The sequence below is a fragment of the Vitis riparia genome, chromosome 9 (genome assembly GCF_004353265.1).
Source record: "Vitis riparia cultivar Riparia Gloire de Montpellier isolate 1030 chromosome 9, EGFV_Vit.rip_1.0, whole genome shotgun sequence".
Lineage (NCBI taxonomy): Eukaryota > Viridiplantae > Streptophyta > Magnoliopsida > Vitales > Vitaceae > Vitis > Vitis riparia.
In genome coordinates, this window is record NC_048439.1 from 5,237,122 (window position 1) to 5,260,527 (window position 23,406).

Sequence of the window (23,406 nt, forward strand, 5' to 3'; positions counted from 1 at the left end):
TTTGTAACCTCACCGAGTCAACCGAGTTAACTCAGAAACTCAGACAAGTCAATCGAGTCTAACCGATTCCCAGTCGAGTTCATGCATTATACTGTATCTGGTATCGGTCTCGTTGCGGCAGGTGTCAAGGCAGATACGACTTGGCCGAGTCATACCGGACTCGATCGATACTTTGAACCTTGGGCAAAAGTGAAGACAATGAAGAAGAGCAAGGTAAATCTAGCCGACAACCACAGCTGCAACCACTCCCCGGAAATCATGCTTAAATCCATAAAAATAATCCAAGTATTGTACCATGGTTACATTTCTATCTGTTAGCATCTCCTCTACATCACCAAACTGTGATGTAATCATTCCATACAAGGTCCATGCAACTGGACATATCCAATAGTACCATCTCCACCACACAGGAATCCTCTGGACTCTATCAGGGAAGAAATGCAACACAATGAATCATTTCTGTATCCTTATGATAATGTAATTTGGATTTGAGAAAGAATTATATATTGGTTGAGAGTGCTTACGGTTCGTGGGACTGTAAAGCCTGAAAAGAGTTTCCATAATCCATAAAATGCAGCACCAGTGATGGTAGCAACGTGTTGATTCGGTGTAGCAGCCACAACCATCATGCCATAGAAGGTGAAGTACAACAAGGTGAAGAACATGAAGAAGAGATGTCAAAGGAACTTAGTGGCCATGCATTCATATCCGATCATTGAATAAACTATAAGACCATATACAACAGTTGTACAAAGATATATGGGATCTCAACATAAGCCTGCAACAAGAGATGAAATTTGAGTAGGAAATGACATAAAAGTAAAACAGATCTGCAATGTCTATAGCATAAGAAGACTAGTTACCTATGCAAAGGCATATGCCATGGCTAAATACATTCCTGCAGCTCTTTTTCTGTAAAAGACTGTTCTTTTAACTACGACTGGCTTCACGGAATGCGGAATTTTGAATCCCAAGGAAGATAACAGCAGAAAACATAGCACCTATTGCATTATCCAGATCTGTTGACCTTTTTCTGCATTTTACAATGTAAGGTATAAGTTAAAGTTGATTTAGAGAAACGTAAGAATTGGACTGTCTTCCACTTACCTTCTAGTGCCGAGATCCCAGAACATTGTCCCAAACATCAAGGCTATGCCAACTGTGAAGAGAAATCTCACTGCGGTGTATGGTGTGTTGCGCCAGTATGACAACCGTTGTTTCCATAAGTTTGCCATGCGTTGGGTGAAGAAGGGCTGGGAGTATTGAGTAGGGAAATAGTGCTCCTTTGAACCAGGGGCAGGTTGGCTCAGTTCTTCAATTAAATCTTTGTTTCTCCTGAAACATATGCCACATGTAAGAAATGGCTTAAACAACAAATTTAAGCTTTCATGAGGAACCTATAGTTGAATCAACCCCCAAAAATACTTCTTGTGCTGTAGTGGTAACTTCCAACATCCAAGTTGCAGGGTTATAACTTTCTTTGATTTTACTGACTCCTTCAATTCCCTTCACAAAGGGAAGTCATATGCATCAGTAAGCACTTGATATGAATTAACTCAAACTTTATCACTGCCAATTACTTTTGCTATATGCCATGGCAACTCACCTCAAAATACTTCATCAATTGGGAAGAATGTCTACCCAGTGGTCCCACTTATATCTCTTGTCCTCCGCGCTTCATCGGGAGCAACTGCAAACCCATTTTAAATAATTCAGTACTTATATGCCAAGGATTAACAAGAGAAACCATAAATTATTTCTGTCCACGAAAATTTCCCACCTCATCGAAGGCTTCAAATATGTCAATACTTGGCTGATGGATGGTGCACACAACTGTTCTTCCTGTGTCCACTTTGTTCCTAACTGTTCTCATAATAATTGTAGCAGCTCTTGCGTCTAGCCCTGAAGTTGGCTCATCCATGAATATTAGTGAGGGATTTGCCACAAGCTCAACTGCAATAGTCAGCCTTTTGTGCTGCTCAGTTGAGAGACCATTCACACCTGGCAACCCAACCAGTGCTCCCTTCAATGGGGTCAGTTCCACGAGCTCCATGACTTCGTCAATGAACATCTGTGACCACTAGCAAGGATTAGAAATTGTTTAAAAAACAATGCAAATTAAAAAAAGAAAAAGAAAAAATTCACACTGCTTGTGATTCTTTTCTGATAGCAGGTTGTGAACTTCGTCTTGTCTTGTTAAACCGATCAGTTAATTGATGGAAATGGCTCTGTTATGCTCAATAACACTTGCTTGCATGAACTTCACCCAATTGGATTCTAGGACAATGAAATTTCGACCAGCATTTTTCCTTAGGTGAAGGTCAAGCCAAACTTGAACCTGATCTTAGCCCAACCAAGTCAAGTTTGAAAAATCAATTCTAAATAGGCTTAGCTTGTTGAGAGCGATAAATTGAATAAGAAAAATGTGGAAACAATTCAGGAAACTCTCACCTTTCTGGCATCAGAATCCACATCAGAAGGCAACCGCAGCCAAGCTGAGTAGACCAAGGACTCGTAGACAGTAACATGAGGAGAGTGAATATCATTCTGCGCACAGTATCCAGAAATTAGGGCAAAAGTTTCTTTCTTCTTTGGGTAGCCAGAAATGGTGATGTTACCCTCAATATATCCACCAGTTTTCCGACCAGCCAGTACATCCATGAGAGTGATTTTACCAGCACCGCTAACACCCATCAGAGCTGTAAGAACACCAGGCCTGAAAGCACCACTCACCCCCTTCAGAAGCTCCAATCTGTCTTCAAGGACACCCTGATTCTTCATTTCCTGCAAGTTCAATTCAAACCACTTAGTACTCATCTGCAGCTAAAACGTGTATATTGTTTGCATAAATTTGACATTACCTCTGGCATGTCAACTGAGTATCTAATATTATCAAAGGTGATTGAATGTGGTTGGAATGGAAGAAGCATTCCTTTTTTCTTGTTCTGGTTAGCCTCAACAACAGCTCCAGACCTCACAGCTGCGGATGAGATAACTTGCCCTCTTTCCTCTGGTCTCTCTGCATGTTGAGCTCAAATCTAATTAGCCATACAAGTTAAAATGACAACATAGGCACACAAAGGCATGCATACACCATGTATGAGTTTCCACCTGTGGATGCAGTTTGGTCAATAGAGCCAGTCTTGTCATTAATTCTCTGACTCTTCTGTTATAAAAGCTTGAGGCTTATCATATGCTGCAAGATTTGTACAAATTTTAATTAACTAGATCCAATTCTTATGAGTTCAAAGCAGAGAAGATAAAGATGCTCACGATCAGGAATCCAATCTGTGCCCCAACTCCTAGCCAGTACCAGTATGACTCTGTGAAGAAACCGTGAGACTTTGATATTGCGACTCATAGGGATACTGTTGAATTTGTAGATATATTCTGAAAAAAAAAATGTTCAATCATCAGCCAACTTTTGCAGACAGACATAAGTAAACACAAATATTCACATGGAAAATTCAAGAACTTACATGTCTCCAACTCTTCGCGAGGAATTCATTTACCATTATTGAGGTCTGTGCATACATCAGAGTGGAAGACCAGACACCCCATTTCCACCATTTCTTGATCTTTTCTGCAGCATTCACCAAACACAAAAAGGAAACAAAAAAAATCATTGTTAGGGTTTATGCAGAAGAAGGTTCGACTTTTCCCAAAATAAAAAAAAAAACTTTCTTCGTTATACCTCGAGACAGGACAAAACCACCCACTGCGAAAAGCAGAAGTGTTGCAAATGACCCGAATGTGTTTGCAACAATCATGTTTCGACCAGTTGATGCTATAAGTCGGAATAATGCAGATGCCATCTGATTAACAAGCAAAAGAAGAAGATACTGTCTAAACAACCTGCAATGAGAAGATTTGTTTTATAGAGAAAACATGTGAAACAAATTTCAACAAGTTTCTACAAATTCCTAACTTGTAACTTTTACCTTCCCACACATGGATCCAATCCGAAGACATAATAAGCAGAGAACACCCAAACACTAACTTCACAAAATGTGATTGGGATCTTGAGAATGATTGTGGGAAGAGCATATGTCCATGCAGGAAAGAAGAATAGGTCTCTTTCCTTGTAAAAGATAGGAAGTCTAACAATGGTCATGGCAATTTCTGATATTCCATTAAACAAGATCAAATAACCAATGTATATGATTCTGTTGAATGACATGTCCTAGGAGCCGCTGACATGGAGCTGAGTAGATTGAAGTGGAAGTAGTCAAATAAGTTAGTCATGTGGAAGATTTACCTATTCCTTAGGAAGTATTTGTTGGTTTGTTTCTATTCTTTAGGAAGTATCTATAGGTAGCAGGTTTATTGCTATTTTTTACGTTTTTCTGTTTTAAGCTAGCTATATAAATAAGTGTTTTGAAGCTTAATAAAAAATTACTTTAGATTCCTCAACATTTTGTTGCTTCCTGAGAGTTTCTACACTTTGTTTCTATCAAAACCCACAAATTGTATCAAAGCCAGGTTCTTGAGTAACCTGTGAGGTGAGTGAGCCTATACACCACCATCTACCCTATCTACAAAAAATATCCAGAATGACCTCAGAAGCTTCATTGAATGCACCGGCACCTCTTGTGTTTGATGGAATAAATTATCAAGTGTGGGTTGTCTGTATGGAAGCCTACCTTGATGCTAGTGATCTATGGGAAGCTGTTAGTGAAGGAATATGAAGTTCCTCCCCCGTCCGACAATCCAACTATGGCTCAGATAAAACTACACAATGAGAGGAGGCAAAGGAAATCAAAGGCAAAAGCTAGTCTATTTACAGTTGTCTCATCTACAATTTTCACCAGAATCATGACATTGAAGACAACAAATGAAATATGGAACTTCCTGAAGAAGGAATATGAAGGAAATGAACGAGTCAAAGGTATGCAAGTGCTGAACTTGATTAGAGAATTTGAGATGCAAATGATGAAAGAATAAAAAACAATCAAGAATTACTCAGACAGACTTCTTAGTATTGTTAACAAAGTAAGACTTCTTGGTACTAACTTTTCTGATTCTAGAATAGTTCAAAAAAAAATTATAACAGATCCTGAAAAGTTTGAGACTACAATATCATCTCTAGAAAACTCAAAAGATGTGTCAAGTATCACCTTGGCAGAGCTGTTGAATGCATTACAAGCTCAAGAACAAAGGAGGTTAATTATGAGACAAGAAGGATCTGTGGAGGGTGCATTTCAGGCCATATCTCAGTACAAGAAAGAGATGCAAAGCAACAATAACAGCAGCAACAACGCTCAAAAGTTTCCACCATGTCCTTACTGTAAAAAAATCCAATCATCCATAAAAAAGGTGTTGGTGGAGGTCGGATGGAAAATGTCACAAGTGTCGTCAGCTAGGGCATGTGGAAAGGATATGCAAATCTCAACAGCAGCAAGGAGAAGTCAAGGTTGCTGTGGAAGAACTTCAAGATGAGCAACTGTTTGTGGTATCATGCTTTGCCACTAGCAGCTCCCTAGAAATTTGGCTTATAGACAGTGGTTGTGCAAACCATATGACTTATGGCTCTTTAAGGAACTTGACAAAACTGTTACTTCCAAAGTTAGAATTGGAAATGGAGCATATCTTGCAGTAAAAGGAAAAGGAACAGTGGCAATTGAAGGCCACACAAGTTTGAAATTAATCTCTAATGTCTTATATGTTCCTGATATTAATCAAAATTTGTTGAGTGTTGGTCAAGTGCTGGAAAAAAACTATAAGGTGTTGTTTGAGGACAATCATTGCATGATTGCTGATGCACAAGGCAAAGAAGTATTTATAGTCCAAATGAAAGGCAAAAGCTTTGTATTGGATTTGATGCAAAAAGAGCAAGCTATAATTCACAAAGAAGAAAGTAATACAATGCTTTGGCATAGGCGTTTGGGGCACTTTCATCATACCGGCCTTCTCTTTATGAAAAGAACAATCTTGGAGAAGGCTTGCCTGAATTAGAGGTGAAGCCTCCTATTTGTGTGGCTTGTTAGTACGGGAAACAAACAAGACTTCTTTTCCCACAAAACAAGGCCTAGAGAGCTACTCAGAAGTTGCAGTTAGTACACACTGATGTGGGAGGACCTCAGAGAACACCATCACTAAATGGTAGTAAGTTATATATTGCTTTCATTGATGATCACACAAGAATGTGCTGGATTTATTTCATGAAATTTAAATCTGAAGTTGCTAACATCTTTTGGAAGTTTAAAGCTTGAGATGAAAATCAAAGTAAATGTAAAATGCAAGTGATCAGGTCTGATAATGGAACTGAATACACCTCGGAGAAATTTAACAAATTTTGTGAGGATGCAAGCATTGAGCACTAGCTTACAACACCTTATACCCCTCAACAAAATGGAGTTGTTGAGAGGAAAAATAGAACACTTATGGAAATGACATGGTGTTTGCATGCACAAAGGCTGCCAAAGAAATTCTAGGCTGAGGCTGCACATACATCAGTCTTTCTGCTGAATAGACTGCCAACAAAAGCTTTGTAATAAAAAACTCCATTTGAAGGATGGTATGGCTATAAACTAAGGCTGCAAAATTTAAAAACATTTGGTTGTCTTTGTTTCTCTTTTATTCCACATGTTAAGAGAGACAAATTGGATAAGAAAGTAGAAGTTAGGATCTTTATAGGCTATAGCTCAATATCAAAGGCCTATATAATCTACTTTCCAGAAAACAACAAAGTAATAGTTAGCAGATATGTCAAATTCTTCGAATCAGAAAGTTGGAGTTGGGAGAATGATAAGAAGCTTGAGTTTAAAGAGAATCTTGAGTTCCAAAAGGACCTTAAGTTTTAAGAGGAGAATGACAATATTGATGATGAAGCTATTAGGGGAACCAAATCACTCTTTGACATCTATTAGAGGTGCAATGTTGCTATAATGGAGCCTATAGGGTATGAAGAAGTTGCAACTGATAAAAAATGGATGGATGCAATGAAGAAGGAGCTTAAAATGATTGAAAAAAACCAGACTTGGGAGCTAGTGGACAAACCGACACACAAAAGGGCAATTGGAGTCAAGTGAGTTTATAGAACCAAACTCAATTCTGATGGTTCTATAAACAAACACAAGGCAAGACTGGTTGTCAAAGGATATGCTCAGATGTTTGGGGTGGATTTCTCTGAGACTTTTACCCTAATTGCTAGATTGGAAACTATAAGAATGTTGTTGGTTCTTGTTGCTCAAAAGGGTTGGAATACACATCAGATGGATGTCAAATCTGCCTTCTTGAATGGATACTTGGAGGAAGAAATTTTTTTGGAGCAGCCTAAAGGTTTTATTGTTCAAGGAATGGAGGAGAAAGTATATTTTCTAAAAAAGGCCTTGTATGGTTTAAAACAGGCACCAAGGGCCTGGTACAGCAAGATTGATTCACCTTTGTTAGGCTTAGGCTTTACAAAAAGCCTAAGTGAATTTACTCTATACTTCAGGAAGGTTTGTGATGAAACACTTGTGGTATCTTTAAATGTTGATGATCTACTTGTGATAGAAAGCAGTATGGAGCAAATTGACAATTTCAACAAGGAAATGAAGGATGTTTTTGAGATGACTAATCCTGGGAGGATGACATTCTTTCTTGGCATGGAGATACAACAAAAGCAGAAAGAGATCTTCATATGTCAACAGAAATATGACAAGGAAATCCTGAAAAAGTTCAAGATGGAAGAGTGTAATCCAAGTGCAACTCCAATGAATCAAAATGAGAAGTTTTGCAAAGAAGATGGAGCTGTAAAAGTTGATGAAAGGCTTTACAGGACCATTATCGGGTGCTTGATGTACCTAACGGCAACTAGACCAAATATTATGAATGTTGTAAGTTTACTCTCAAGGTACATGCATTGTGCTAGTGAAATTCACTTTCAAACAGTAAAAAGAATTGTTAGATATGTCAAGGGTACAATTGACTATGGTTTGAGGTTTTGTCAAGTTAAAAACTTTACTCTCCATGGTTATTCAGATAGTGATTAGGCAGGTTGTGTTGATGACATGAGAAGTACTTCAAGTTATTGTTTCAGCTTTGGTTCTGCTATTTTTTCATGATGTTCCAAAAAGCAAGAAGTCATAGCTCAATCCAAGTAGAAGCAAAATATGTAGTTGCTGTTGCTGTTGTGAATCAGGCTCTCTGGATCAGGAAATTGATGGCTGACTTGTTTATGGAGCAAAAGGAAAGCACACAAATACTCGTAGACAACCAAGCTGCAATTTCAATTGCAAATAATCTGGTGTTCCATGGCAAAACAAAGCATTTCAAGCTGAAGCTCTATTTCCTAAGAAAGGTGCAGAAGGAGGGAGAAATACAATTAGTCTACTGCAAAACAGAGAATCAGAATGCTAATATCTTAACCAAGCCACTTCCCAAAGCTAGATATGAGTTCTTGAGGCAAAGGCTTGGAGTCTGCAACTCCAGAGACAAGAAGGAGTGTTGAATGACATGTCCTAGGAGCCGATGACATGGAGCTCAGTAGATTGAAGTGGAAGTAGTCAAATAAGTTAGTCATGTGGAATATTTACCTATTCCTTAGGAAGTATTTGTTGGTTTGTTTCTATTCATTAGGAAGTATCTATAGGTAGCAGGTTTGTTGCTATTTTTTATGTTTTTCTGTTTTAAGCTAGCTGTTTAAATAAGTGTTTTGAAGCTTAATAAAAAATTACTTCAGATTCCTCAACGTTTTGTTGCTTCTTGAGAGTTTCTACACTTTGTTTCTATCAAAACCCACAGATTACATCTTCCATTGAACATTTGTGCATCTGAGTTCTTAGGAAGAGTGTCATTGCAATGAGTGCCATTATTATGAGCTAAAAACATAAAAGATAAATAAATTAGGTTCGCATATTCAAAATTATAAGCCATCATCGTAAGTAACAATAATAATAACACTCACTTGGATGAGCTTTAAAATATGGACAAATGAGTTCCTCTTCATCAACAAGTGCTCTCTTGAGAGGCAAGCAACCAACAGTTCTTTCTTGCTAATTCAATACTTTTTGGTTGTCAAAGCAGCTGGATGGCTTTTGGCCTTGTTAATTGGAGTTGCAAGCTCTTCTGCTAGTTGCTCTCCAACATGAAATGACCGGAATGCCTCAGCAAATTCCTTCACTATGGCAAACCTGTAAGGCTCATTTTTTAGTGTCCAATATTACTCCTGATCTTTCCTAGATGTTACCTGCAATGAATTCAGTTTTCAGAAAGACTAATTGTGCATCTTAATATGTAAAGCTTATATTCTAGCTCGGTTTTATCTAAAAGAAGAAAATACCAAAAGCTACAAAGCTAGATTTGCACTCACTTCTTGGAGGAAGTCTGTCACACCCTTTCTTTGAGGACATTTGAAGCCCATTGACTAAAAAAATTCAAGCACATTTTCACGAGGTCCTTGATAAACAATCTGACTATCAGAGAGGAGAATGATGTCATCAAAAAGATCATAAGTCTCAGGTGGTGGCTGGAGGAGAGAGATGACAGCAGTCCCATTGAGAATGTGGATGGTTTGCCTGAGGGAATTCACAATTTGATAAGTTGTTGAGCTGTCCAAGCCAGTAGAGATCTCGTCCATGAATAGCGCATTTGATGGACCGACCAGCATCTCACATATCATTCAAACATTTCTCATAATTCAATTAAATTAAATCAATGAACCATACATACAAATACATATGTAGTTTTTTTCTTCTTCTTTCGGTTAGAAACCAAATTATTCAACCTGTTGTGACACGCTTCCTTTGTCCTCCAGAGATACCTCTTATCATTTCATCTCCTACCATGATATCAGCACAGATATCTAATCCCAGAATATGTGGATAGAAGCAGGCATAAAGACAAATAAACAAAGTATGAGCTAGTATTGGCTTTTCTCAGAAATCCGCATGTCATCATTGAAAGTCATATGGTTATAGTACCTTCATTATATGATCAGTGACCACACTTTTCTTCTGGCCTTCAGTTGCTACTGCCTGAAATATTAGAAACCAGTAATGACAATATTAGAAACCAATTCTGTTCAGTACATTAAGAAATTCCATGGATAAAAGATTTTGCAGTAGAGCGAAATTCAGGAATAAGATCGACTCAAGCCATTCAAAAGAGTACAAAAAGAAGATAACAAACTCCAGAATACACACAACATCAAGAATACAAAGCCAATTTGCCTATTTATGTCAAGAGATCAAAATTTTCATTCTAGGGAATACAAACATCCATGTTCTCCACTAAGAGCAAATAGATCAAATTCCAAAGAACTGGTTAAAATTTTACTGAAAGTGTTAGGAAAAATTGGATACAATGGAGAAAAGAAATACTCTCAAACACTCACTTTGATACAATAAAACTCTCAAAGTTGCAAAATAAGAACAAGAAGAAGAAGAACACAAGAAAGGCTCAAACAAGTTCTTGGAACTTTGTCCAAAGACTCTATTTCCTCCCACTTCTAGAAATCTTTAGGGAACTAATGGAAATAGTCTTGGGATTGATCAAGCCTTTTCACTTTTCTGCATAAGATTTCAAAAAGAAGAAAAGTCATATATATAGCACTCTTAGGGTTGAAAAAGGTTACAAGGATGAGAAAAAACCCATTGTCTTCCTCAATCTCTTCATCTTTGTAACATTCAAAAATTAAATCATATGTTTAATTCACACATTAAACATGATTTAATCTCAAATGTGTAACTCTCTTACACTTAACCTCTTAAGTTTTATAAAGTTACAAAGATGAGAAGACTCATTGTCTTCCTTAACCTTTCAAGTTTTGTAACATTTCAAAACTTAATCATATGTGTAAATACCTCTTAAGTTTTGTAACATTCCAAAACTTAATCATGTGTTTAATTCACACTTTAAAAGTGTAACCCTTCTTACACTTTATTTTCAAAGGTTATTTTTTAAAAGTGTAACTCTTCTTACACTTTATTTTTAACCAACAATATATATATTTATATAAATATAACAATCCCCCACTTGGTTAAAAATAAACATCAACCCTTATAACCTTAACAGTGAAAATGCATAAAATAAAATATCTTTCGATTTGAATTTTACCTTAGTGTAATTGTCACAAAGCTCCGTTGAAATCTCAGGTTGCTTGTAGCATTGAACCAGTTATTCCTTGTAACGAAACCGGTAACAACACACACACTTCCACTAACCACACGAGTGCCCATTATTTTCTTGCTTAGCACTTTTATGGTCATGTGCTCAATCCATTCATGAACTTTCTTGAAAGAAACTCTAACTCTCATGAGAGGCGGCACCACCCCTAAGTTCACATAGGTGAAATTCTTCCAGCATCCTTGTTACCTTTAAGATGCTTGTCACACATAGACTGAATTTCATTAAAAGCTTTAAGCTTAACCCTCCAACTGTAACAACCAGCATTAATAATCACAGATGGAACTCACATGTTCTAATGCTGCCACAACCCACTTATCAATGACTTGTTTTTACCCATTGAACTTAAGACTAGTCATTTCTTAGTATTAAGTTGGGTTACCATCATTGGTGAGTTTTATTTAAGGAGTTTTAGTCCCATCCCTCTAAATGTTATCCTTACTAAATCTCTTGTAAGAGGTTTAGTAAAAGGATCAGCCAAGTTTCCACTTGACCTCACAAATGAGATTGAGATGATTCCATTTTGAATCAATTGTCTCACATAATCATGTCTAATGCTTATATGTCTAGACTTCCCATTGTACACTCCACTGTACGCACGAGCTAGAGTGGCTTGACTGTCACAATGTATCGACACTGTTGACACATTATTTGCAGTAAAAGGAATGTCCATCATGAGATCCCTAAGCCACTCAGCTTCTTTTCCAGTTGCAGCTAGACCTATAAACTCTACCTCCATGGTTGAGTGTGATATACAAGTCTGTTTCTTGGATCCCCAAGAGACAGCCCCACCACCAAGTGTAAACACCCAACCTGTGGTAGATAAATTATCTCCCACACTCGATATCCAGCTTGCATCTGAATAACCTTCAAGTATAGCAGGAAACTTTGAATATTGGAGGCTTAGTTCTTTGGTATTCTTTAGGTAACCAAGAACTCTACCAATAGCTTTCCAATGTTCCACGCTTGGATTGCTAGTAAACCTACTTAGTTTACTAACTGCAAATGAAATGCCAGCCCTAGTACACTGAGCAACATACATAAGACTTCCAATTGCACTTGCATACTCAAGTTGAGCCACCGATCTACCATCATTCTTTTCAAGTTTTATACTTGAATCAAATGGAGTATTAGCATCTTTAATCTTGAGATGACTAAATTTGCTAACTACTTTCTCAATATAGTGGGTTTGGTTCAAAGCATAACCCCCACTATTTCTTTTCATGTCATCACTCAAGATTAACATGTCATCCACATATAGACACACTATAACCATATAGTCATCACAAGTCTTAGAATATAAGCACTTGTCCGCATTATTGTGTCTAAATCCATCCGAAAGAATAGCATGATCAAATTTTTCGTGCCATTGTTTGGGAGCTTGTTTTAAACCATATAATGATTTGACAAGCTTACACACTTTGTTTTCATTCCCCAGTAGAACAAAACCTTCCGGTTGTTCCATGTAGACCTCCTCATTGAGATCCCCATTCAAGAATGCCATTTTGACATCCATTTGATGAACAAATAGATTATGAATTGATGCCAAAGCAAACAATATCCTAATCGATGTTGTTCTAGCCACCGCGCATAGGTATCAAAATAATCAATACCTTCTCTTTGTTTAAACCCCTTAGCTACTAATCTAGCCTTAAAGGTTTGAATCATACCATCGGTGTGATATTTCCTTCGAAATACCCACTTGCACCCTATTAGTTTAGATCCTGGTGGAAGGTCTACCAATTCCCATGTTTGGTTGGACATAATTGAATCCATTTCATCATTGATAGCCTCTTTCCAAAAAGCAACATCTCTAGAAGCCATAGCTTCTTTGTATGTTTTGGGATCCTCCTCTATTTGAAGTACTATAGGAATTTTTCTTATAATATCTTCTCTATTTCCTTCTACTAAGTAAAAGGAAATTCTTTGAGAATCAATCTCATCCGATCCCAACACTTTCTCTTTTCTAGCTCTTTGGCTTTTCCGAGGCACAATGGGTTGCTCAACAACCTTTGAAGGTGTCTCCTCTTGAGACTCTCCAACACTAGTAGGCACTTGAGAATTGCTATCACTCAACAAATTCTCAAAGAACTCTACTTCTCTTGATTCAATTATCACATTAGACTCCAAGTCTAATAGCCTATAAGCTTTGCTATTTGAGGCATAGCCTACAAATGCACACTTAATGGCTCTTGGACCCAATTTTGTTTTATTTGGATCCGTTTTCTTGCAATAAGCAAGACACCCCCACACTTTGAAGTAACCTATATTAGGCTTCCTTCCTTTCCATAACTCATATGGAGATATCTCATTTTTCTTCATAGGAATTCTATTCAAAATATGGCAAGCAGTCAACAAAGCTTCACCCCACAAATTGAAATTCAATTTAGCATGCAATAACATAGCATTCACCATTTCCAAGAATGTTCTATTCTTTCTCTTCGCTATGCCATTGTGTTGAGGTGTATAGGGTGCGGTGCACTCATGTATTATGCCATATTCTTCACAAAAAGAATTGAATTCACTAGAGAAATATTCACCACCTCTATCACTTCTAAGCACCTTAATATTTTTTCCTAGTTGATTTTCAACTTCGGCTTTGTAAACTTTAAAGGCATTGAAAGTTTCACTTTTGTTTTTCAACAAAAACACATAGGTAAATCTAGAACAATCATCTATGAATGTAAGAAAATACCTATTTCCACCTCTTGTTAACATGCCATTAAGTTCACAAAGATCACTATGTATTTAATCAAGCAAATTAGATGATCTCTCAACACTATGAAAGGGCTTTTTAATCATCTTTGATTTAACACATATTTCACACTTTTCAAATTTCTTGGTATCACAAGCAATCAAACCACATTTCACAATCATTTTAATAGTGCTTAAACCAACATGTGCAAGCCTATTATGCCATAAAAATAAAGAATTTGAATCACACATATAAGCGGAAGTAGAAGCCATTTTATAGGTATTGTCATTGGTACAAAGTTTGATCATCCCATCACAAGAATACCCTTTTCCCACAAAGTTCCCCGATTTGGATAAAATTAGCTTACCGGATTCAAACACCGCTTTGATACCCGGTTTGCCAAGCAAATCCCCACTAACCAAATTTTTATTCATATCGGGGACATACAATACATTTATAAGGGTAACCCTTTTGCCGGAGGTAAAAACAACTTCAATAGTGCCCTTGCCAAGCACCTTGGATTTTCCTTCATTGCCCATTTGAACCTCTTAATCTCCCTTTGCATCTTCAAAGGTCTTGAAAAGAGATTTGTCATAGGTAACATGAACTGTGGCACAAGTATCATACCACCATCCTTGCACCTTTCCTTGGACAACGCACACATCGCTTAGTGTTGCAATGATCTCCTCATCAATTGCATTCACCACAGCCCTTTTTTGGTCCTTTCGGAACCTACACTCCCTAGCATAATGCCCAGGTTTTCCACACACAAAACAAGGACCTTTCTTGCCCTTAAATTGCTCTTGATTTTTCTTGGGGCTCATATAATTTCCGGAATTCCTTTTGACGTTGTTATTTTTACATCTAGGATGATTGGCCTTTGAAACCGCATTGGCTTTGTTAGTCCCACCATTGGACTCTTCCACCATTTTGTCTCTTGATCTCAATTCTTCCTCAATGCAAAGATGTTTTTGAATCTCTTCCAATGAGTAATCTTCACTCTTGTGGAGAATCCTCTTCCGGTAACCTTTCCAACTTGATGGTAATTTAGCCACAATAGCACCAACTTGGAAGGCCTCCGGAAGTTCAATTTTGAGAACTTTCAATTTATTCACAATTACTTGCAACTCATGAATTTGTGGTAAGAGAGGCTTTTCATCAAAAAATTTGAAATCTATGTATTGAGAAATAAGAAACTTTTTGGTACCTTCTTCCTCGGCTTTGTACTTGTTTTCAAGAGCCTCCCAAATCTCCCTCGCGGAATTGGTGTTGGTGTAGAGATCATATAGCCTATCGGATAAGGCGTTCAAAATATGACCCCTACATATGAGCTCATCCTCCTCCCTCTTCTTCCTTGCCGCCACCACTTGAGGTGTGTCATTTTCCTTTGGTTCCAGTAACGGTGCCAAGGTAGGATCAAGGATTTAGAAAATCTTGAGTGCTGTGAGAAGGAATCTCACCTTGTCTTGCCACCTAGTGAAGTTGGAACCATCAAAACGATCCAACCTCACAAGGTCTTGGTTCATAATCTTGATAGTCTTTCCTTCCATTGTGAATAGAGTCTTTGATTGTTAGGAAAAATTGGATACAATGGAGAAAAGAAATACTCTCAAACACTCACTTTGATACAATAAAACTCTCAAAGTTGCAAAATAAGAACAAGAAGAAGAAGAACACAAGAAAGGCTCAAACAAGTTCTTGGAACTTTGTCCAAAGACTCTATTTCCTCCCACTTCTAGAAATCTTTAGGGAACTAATGGAAATAGTCTTGGGATTGAACAAGCCTTTTCACTTTTCTGTATAAGATTTCAAAAAGAAGAAAAGTCATATATATAGCACTCTTAGGGTTGAAAAAAGGTTACAAGGATGAGAAAAAACCCATTGTCTTCCTCAATCTCTTCATCTTTGTAACATTCAAAAATTAAATCATATGTTTAATTCACACATTAAACATGATTTAATCTCAAATGTGTAACTCTCTTACACTTAACCTCTTAAGTTTTATAAAGTTACAAAGATGAGAAGACTCATTGTCTTCCTTAACCTTTCAAGTTTTGTAACATTTCAAAACTTAATCATGTGTTTAATTCACACTTTAAAAATGTAACCCTTCTTACACTTTATTTTCAAAGGTTATTTTTTAAAAGTGTAACTCTTCTTACACTTTATTTTTAACCAACAATATATATATTTATATAAATATAACAGAAAGTAGCTTCTGTCTCGCCTTCATGAAGACATCGATATCAGGATCAGGCTTAATGTTTGCTGCTTTCTCTCTTCTTGCGAGCTCTGGTAACATTTCTGCAGATAGCCAAAATAAGAGTCAATCTCCTAGCCTATACAAATGAGATATAACTGCATTGGCAACCTTCAAAAACAGAGAAAATAAAAGGCAAAGGCAATAGCTTCGACTAACCAAATCGATCTCCAACACCCTGGCATCTTGCAGAGAAGGCCAAGGTTTCTCGTACAGTCATTTCTCCAAGATGGGTATCATGTTGACTGATATACGCAGCAGTTCTCTGTTGTACAAACTCATTCATGCCATGACCATTGTATGTCACCCTTCCAGTAACCTAAAGAAGAAATTCCAGTTTTCAAATTAGACATGAGATAAAACAGCTAAAATTTGAATAGTCATGATCATTTTTTTCATTCAACCTTCAGACTGGGATCAAGCTTTCCGGACAACTCCAATAAGAGAATGGTCTTTCCAGAACTTGGAGGACCCAAAAGTAACGTCAATCTGCAGAAAAAAAAAATGCACAACAATTGAATATAGATCTTTGAGTATATTCTAAATTCGAAGGAACTATTCGTTTGTTTTATTAAGTAATCCATTTTTACACTCGAAACAAATTCATACTCTCACCTGCCAGGTTTGATGATTCCGCTAACATCTCGAAGAATAGTGAATTTTCTCTTTCTAGTTGGAAGAATCCGAAGACCATGCAAGATATTCTTAAAACAGAAGGAAAATTATAATCTATTAGTATACGTATCGAAAAGAGTATTTATTGCATAGCTAATGATCTGCATTTGCATTGTAGTTACCTCAACTTGATTAAAAATGAAATTAAAGAATGAAGGAAAAGCTCTGCTGCCTACATAAGCTTCTCCATCAATAGTAAGATGCTCATATCTAACTTCAATTTCGGGAAGTTCAATCCCAACTCTGAAAAAGTGGAAGAGACATGAAAACTCATCATTAAAAAGTTAAAGAAAGTTGTTTGGTTGGGGAGAAAATGTAGGAAACACCTATCAGGCAAACTCACCCATCCATATGATTCTTGAGCTTCAACAAGAACTTCTCATTGTCCTCTTCAGCAATTTTTATCAACCGCTCCACTAAATTCTTCTTGTCCTGAAGCCCAAGGTTGTGTATATCAACTTCAATGGCCTCACCCTCTGATCCCAGCAGCAAGCCTTTCCTCAACCGATTGTAGGTGGGGAGTTTCTCGAGTGCGGCCCATTTCAAAGCTTCCTCGTCATCTTCACCCCTCGTAGATTGGGAGAAAATCTCGACGTCAGGGGTCCTCCATCTCATAGCTCTACGAGTTTCATGAGTCGACATTGCAAACAGAAAGGAAGAACTCTCCTGCAAAACCAACAAGAACCCGCCAAAACCCGAACTGTTGAAATTATAATGCGAGGTAAAGTCAAACTAAAAGAATTTTAGGAATTTGATAAATATTAAAAATTATTATTTATTTAGATTTATATGTTAATTAAGACTTTTGGTATAATAGCAATTGGAGTCTAGAATATAAACTCCTTTATCTCTCTCTTAGTACAATGTTATGTCTTGTTGTATTGCTGCTACTGCATTGTAAAAATCATATAGAATGGAAGGTTTATATAGTGATTGGTAGGACAGCAAATGAAGTGGTTCAAAAGATTTGAAACTGGTTTATTTTCTTGTGATTCTTTAAGTTATGTTTGGTTTCTAAAAAAGTACTAAGGAAAGAAAAAAAAATGTTAAAAAAATAGTTTTCTCATATTTAGTTTCATAATGAAAAAATACAAAAGAAAATAAAATATAATTAAAATTTGTTAAAATTTTATATATTTTTAAATTATTTAATCTTTATATAATAGACGAAAATAAGTAAAATAACTTTGAAGAAATATATTAAGATTATGTTTAGTTCCCGAAAAGTACCAAGTAAAGAAAAAAAAATGTGAAGGAAAATGGTTTTCTCATGTTTGGTTTCAATATAATTTTTTTTTAAAAAATAAATATAATTAAAATTAGTTAGAAATTTATACATTTTAAAATTATTTTATTTTATATAATGGATGAAATGAAGTGAAATGAGTTTGATGAAATATATAAAAATAATTTATTAATTTTAAATTTATTTTTTATTTTCATTTTTTCTTTCCTTCCACTTTTCCTCTTTATTTTCTTTCTCTCACATTTTCTCTCAAATTTTATGAAAACCAAACATAGCCTAAAGTAATTTATTAAATTTAAATCTATTTTAATTTTCTTCATATTTTTCTTTCTTTCTACTTTTCCTCTTTAATTTTTTTCCTTCACATTTTTTTCTCATATTTTTCGGGAACCAAACATAGCCTAGAAAATTGGTGAGGGAAATCGACTATAAAAGAGTCTGCACAACGACTCCATAATAATGTACACATTCCACCATCTTTTTTTTCCCTTCAACTTCCTATATTAAGACTTTCACGGTTCATAATTTTTGGTTTCTTAACTTTCTTTAGCAAGTAAATAGAAATGTGAATGATCGAATGTTTTGTTAGTTTTTAAAATAAGAAGAAATATAATACTTAATTTTATACATGTTTTCAGGCATGTTTGGTATGTGAGATATGATAGGATAGAGTATCTATATTCTATAATATCAAATTCCATTAAATGAAAAATGCATATTTTAAAATATAATTTTCAATGAGATATGATATTTTTTTATATTAAATTCAATCGATATGATATTATAAAATGACATATCCAATGCATTTCCTAAAATAAATTATTTCCATATATTTTTTAAGATTATTAAAACCAATGGATATAATATTCTAAGGTAATATATATAATGAGATAGGTAATGTAACGTTATGCTTATATTTAATTTGTAAAATTAATAAAAAATAAAATGGAATATATATTATTTTATAATATATTTTGTAAATATTTTTTTAGTTCTTCTATTTTAACCATAAATTTAACTTTATAATAAAAAAAAAATTATTTTACTAAATAAGTGATAAAAAAATAATAAATAATAAAAGAAAATTAAATTTATGATACGTAGGATAATATATCTCACTACTTATCCGATGTAAAAGGAATATAAAAAAGATATAGATAATATATATCACTAATTCTACCATATGTTACATCCACCCAACCAAACCATGACCTTACGGATATAAAAAAAATTAACGTTTAATAGCATCCACATTAATGAAAACAAACAATTTACTAATATAAACTAAACAATCAAACACTCAAATGATATTTGGCTCTATTTAGACTAATGAAAAATAAACAATTTAAATATTTAATAACATTCCACTTTATTAAGCTTTCAGCTTAGAATCTTAAAAAAAAACATTACTTTAAGAATATTTTTTAGAGTTGTTTCAAAGTAATGGGATTATTTGTTTTTTTTTTTCGTTTATGTCATAAAGCAAATTATTTCAAAATTTAAAATCAAAATGTAAAAATTTATTTTTTATATTAAGATAAAATTGTCTTATAAAAAGCAACAAGTTAAAAAACAAATAATTTTAAAAATGACTTAAGTCTTAACACTATTAAGTATTATTTAGATGCAAGGTTTATTTAATTATTTTTTTTTTCAAAAAAAGCACCACCTTTCAAATAAGATTTAAGCAGGTTTAACCTCTTTGAAATTGCTTGAAATCTAGGAGGTTATTTGTTTTTTAAACTTAAATCTTAAAGCTAGTTGCTTTAAAATTTAAGATAAAAGTAAATAAAATAAAATGAAAACTTTTGTTATTAAGACAAAATTTTCTTTTAAAAATGATAAACTAAAAAAATAATTTGAAAAATGACTTCCATCTTAAAGCAACTCTTTTTATTAGGATTGCATCTCTATCCTAATTAAAATTAATAATCAACTTGATTTTGAGTAAGAGTATATCAATGTTAACCAACATTATTTTTCTAATAAAAGTATTTGTAAAAACGTAAACATATTTATGCTTCAATAAATGGAATACATTTTTTTAGTAATATAACCATATTTTAATTTTGAACAAAAAAAACATATTAGTCTAATAATCGATATTCATAATTGATAATATCATACATTAAAAATTATTAATGGTGAATAACTAATATATATGGATTATTAAAGCAACTATGAGCATACAACCTATGGAGGTGTAAACTTTTTTGTGGATCTGTTTTTTCTTTGCTAATTAAAAAATAAATTAGTAAAGCAATAACGAGCATAGAAATTAATTAAAACAATAACTATCACTCAAATGAAGTATTAGGCTCTATTGATAATTGTTTTTAAAAACAATTTTTAGTCTCCAAAATAAATAAATAAAACAAAAACAAAACAAGAAAACAAGTTTGATAATAGAAAACAAAAAACATTTTACTATTTTGTTTTTTTTTTAAAGAAAAACATTGTATTTTCAATCCTTTAATTATTTTCACTTTTTTTTAAAAGGATTATTTTAAAAAAAAATAATCATACAAATACGAGGAATGATTAAAAATAAAACACTAGATATAAAAATTATTTTTAAAACATATTTAAAAATATAAAAAACATATTAACAATATTTTAGGTCTTTAAATAGACTTTTGTTTTATAAAAAAATCAAACAACAATTTTCAAAAATTATTTTTAAAAATTATTTTCAAAAAACACTTTTCAAATACCCAATCCTACCAACTATATATATATACACACACAATGCTAATGATATTTAAAAGAAAAACAGTCACATAAAAAAGGTGTTGAGATATTAGGAATGATTTCCTTATATCATTCTTTCCTTATATCATTTAGTGTTGAGATATTATGAATGTTTAGATATTAGGAAAGTTGAGATATTATGAATATTGAGATATTAGGAATATTGAGATATTAGGAAAGTTGAGATATTAGGATATTAGTTGTTATCTCCTTATATCATTCTTTCCCATTCTTAGAATGGTGATTACCCTCTATATATACTCTGTATATGAACGAATGAAAGAATGAATGAAAAAACTATCATTTATCAATTTGAAGATGGTATCAGAGCCATAGAACTAAAATCCTGGATATTTTGTCGCTATGGTAGTCCAACAGCTATCAACCATCCTAAGACAAGCCCTAATATTGATAAGTCAACCTTCAAATGCACTCACTGCAATAAGACTGGTCCCACCAGTCTCGATATCCCACAATTTCAAAGCAACGACTCTTGGTATGACCAGGAAAACAATGAGGAACCGAGGGTTTGAACCATGGACCTTTAGATCATGTTTAGGCTATCAACACTTTGTTATTAATGATAATAATCGTGATCAACGGAAGAAGGATTCCAAGAAAACCTCAACTACAACTGTTGCCGAAATAAAAACAAAGGCTAATGTTACTGAGAAAGCCTCTGCATTGGTAGCCGCTATGATCATGGTGGTAAGTTTTTAAATACTTTTACACCTGTTATTAATAGTGCATGGATAATTGATTCTGGTGCTACAGATCATATGACTTTTTATTCTAGACAGGTTTCACCCCTTAGACCTTCCTCATAAAAAATTGTTTCCACAGCCAATGGTAACACAACCCCAGTCATTGGGGAAGGATCCTTAACTCTTACTGATACTTTGAATTTGGATTTTGTTTTAGTTGTTCCATCTTTAGATTACAATATTTTGTCAGTTTCTTAAATCACTACAGTCTTATCTTGTATTGTCATTTTTTGGCCTGAATTTTGTGTGATTAAGGACATCCAAACAAAACAGACGATTGGTTGTGGTATTAAACGAGGAAAACTCTATTACTTGGACTTGTAGTCAAATGATTCAAATAAGTTACAACAAGCCTTGATGGCAGATGGATCTGAGGGAGAGAAGAAAAAGTCTGAAATTTGGTTGTGGCATCGACGTTTGGGACATGCTTCCTTTGGTTATTTAAAAAAATTGTTTCCTAGTTTGTTTGCAAAGAGTGATATTTCTGGTTTCCATTGTGATATTTGTGAATTGGATAAAAGCCATCGTGCTTCGTTTCCGTTAATTTTGAATAAAAGTTCGTTTCCTTTTATGGTTATACATTCTGATGTTTGGGGCCCATCCAAAGTCCCAACTTTGAGTGGCTCACGTTGGTTTGTTACTTTTATTAATAATTGTACCAGAATGACATGGTTATGCTTGATGAAGACCAAAGATGAAGTGAACTTGTTGTTTCAAAATTTTCATAAAATGATTGAAACTCAGTACAATGCAAAGGTTCAGGTGCTGCGTAGTGATAATGGTGGAGAATATCAAAGTTCTAATCTTCAAAAGTATTTGGAAGGACATGGCATCATTCATCAGACTACTTGTTCCAATACACCCCAGCAAAATAGAGTCGCTGAACAAAAAAATTAGCACTTGTTAGAGGTTGTTCGTGCTTCCTTGATAGCAGCAAAAACACTGATATCTTATTGGGAAGAAGCAATCACATCTGCCGCATACTTGATCAATCGGGTACCTTCTAGCTCAATTAACTTTCAAACACCTCTCCAAGCTCTTACTAATGTCGTAGTTTCCCCAACCATCCCAAATCTACCTCCTCGTGTTTTTGGTTGCATGGCATTTGTGCATCTACACAAACACCAACGCACCAAGTTAACTTCTTATGCATTGCAATGTGTATTTGTTGGATATGCATTGCACAAAAAGGGATATCAATGTTACCATCCTCTAACTCGACAAATGTATATTACAATGGATGTGGTGTTTTATGAAGATTCGATGTATTTTACATCTGAGTCTGAACTTCAGGGGGAGTACCATAAGGAAATTCAGACTCTCAATTATGATTATAATATCTTTGAGGAAGATGAATCTGGACAATCTGAACTAGTGAACCAAGAAGCGGATGAGTTGGATATGAGTGGTCAACAATTTGGGTCCGAAGATGTCTTCACTGAAATACCAAACCAATCGTCGTCGGTTAAGGGTGTTCTTAATTTGGAACTTGATCCATTCATGAAACGGTTACCACACCGTCATAATAGAGGTATTCCTAAACCCACATATGAACCTGAATTGTCTACCAAAGTCAAATATCCCATGAGCAACTATGTGTCTAACCATTGTTTGTCTGAATCAAATAAGTCATTTGTAAATCAATTATCTACTGTAGCTATTCCTAATAGTGTGCTGGAAGCCTTAGCTTATCCAAGGTGGAAAGCAGCCATGAATGAAGAAATGAAACATGGGAACTCGTAGAATGTCCACCAGGAAAGAAGCCAGTTGGGTGTCGTTGGATCTATACTGTGAAGTATAAGGCAAATGGTAGTATTGAACGATTTAAAGCAAGATTGGTAGCAAAAGGGTACACTCAAACTTATGGAATTGACTACACAGAGACATTTGCACCTGTAGCTAAGAT

General features: G+C 34.8%; 1 pseudogene; it reads right to left on the reverse strand.

Moving 5' to 3' along the window:
* Nucleotides 1-219: 219 nt before the first annotated feature.
* Nucleotides 220-23,406, reverse strand: LOC117921474 (annotated as a pseudogene).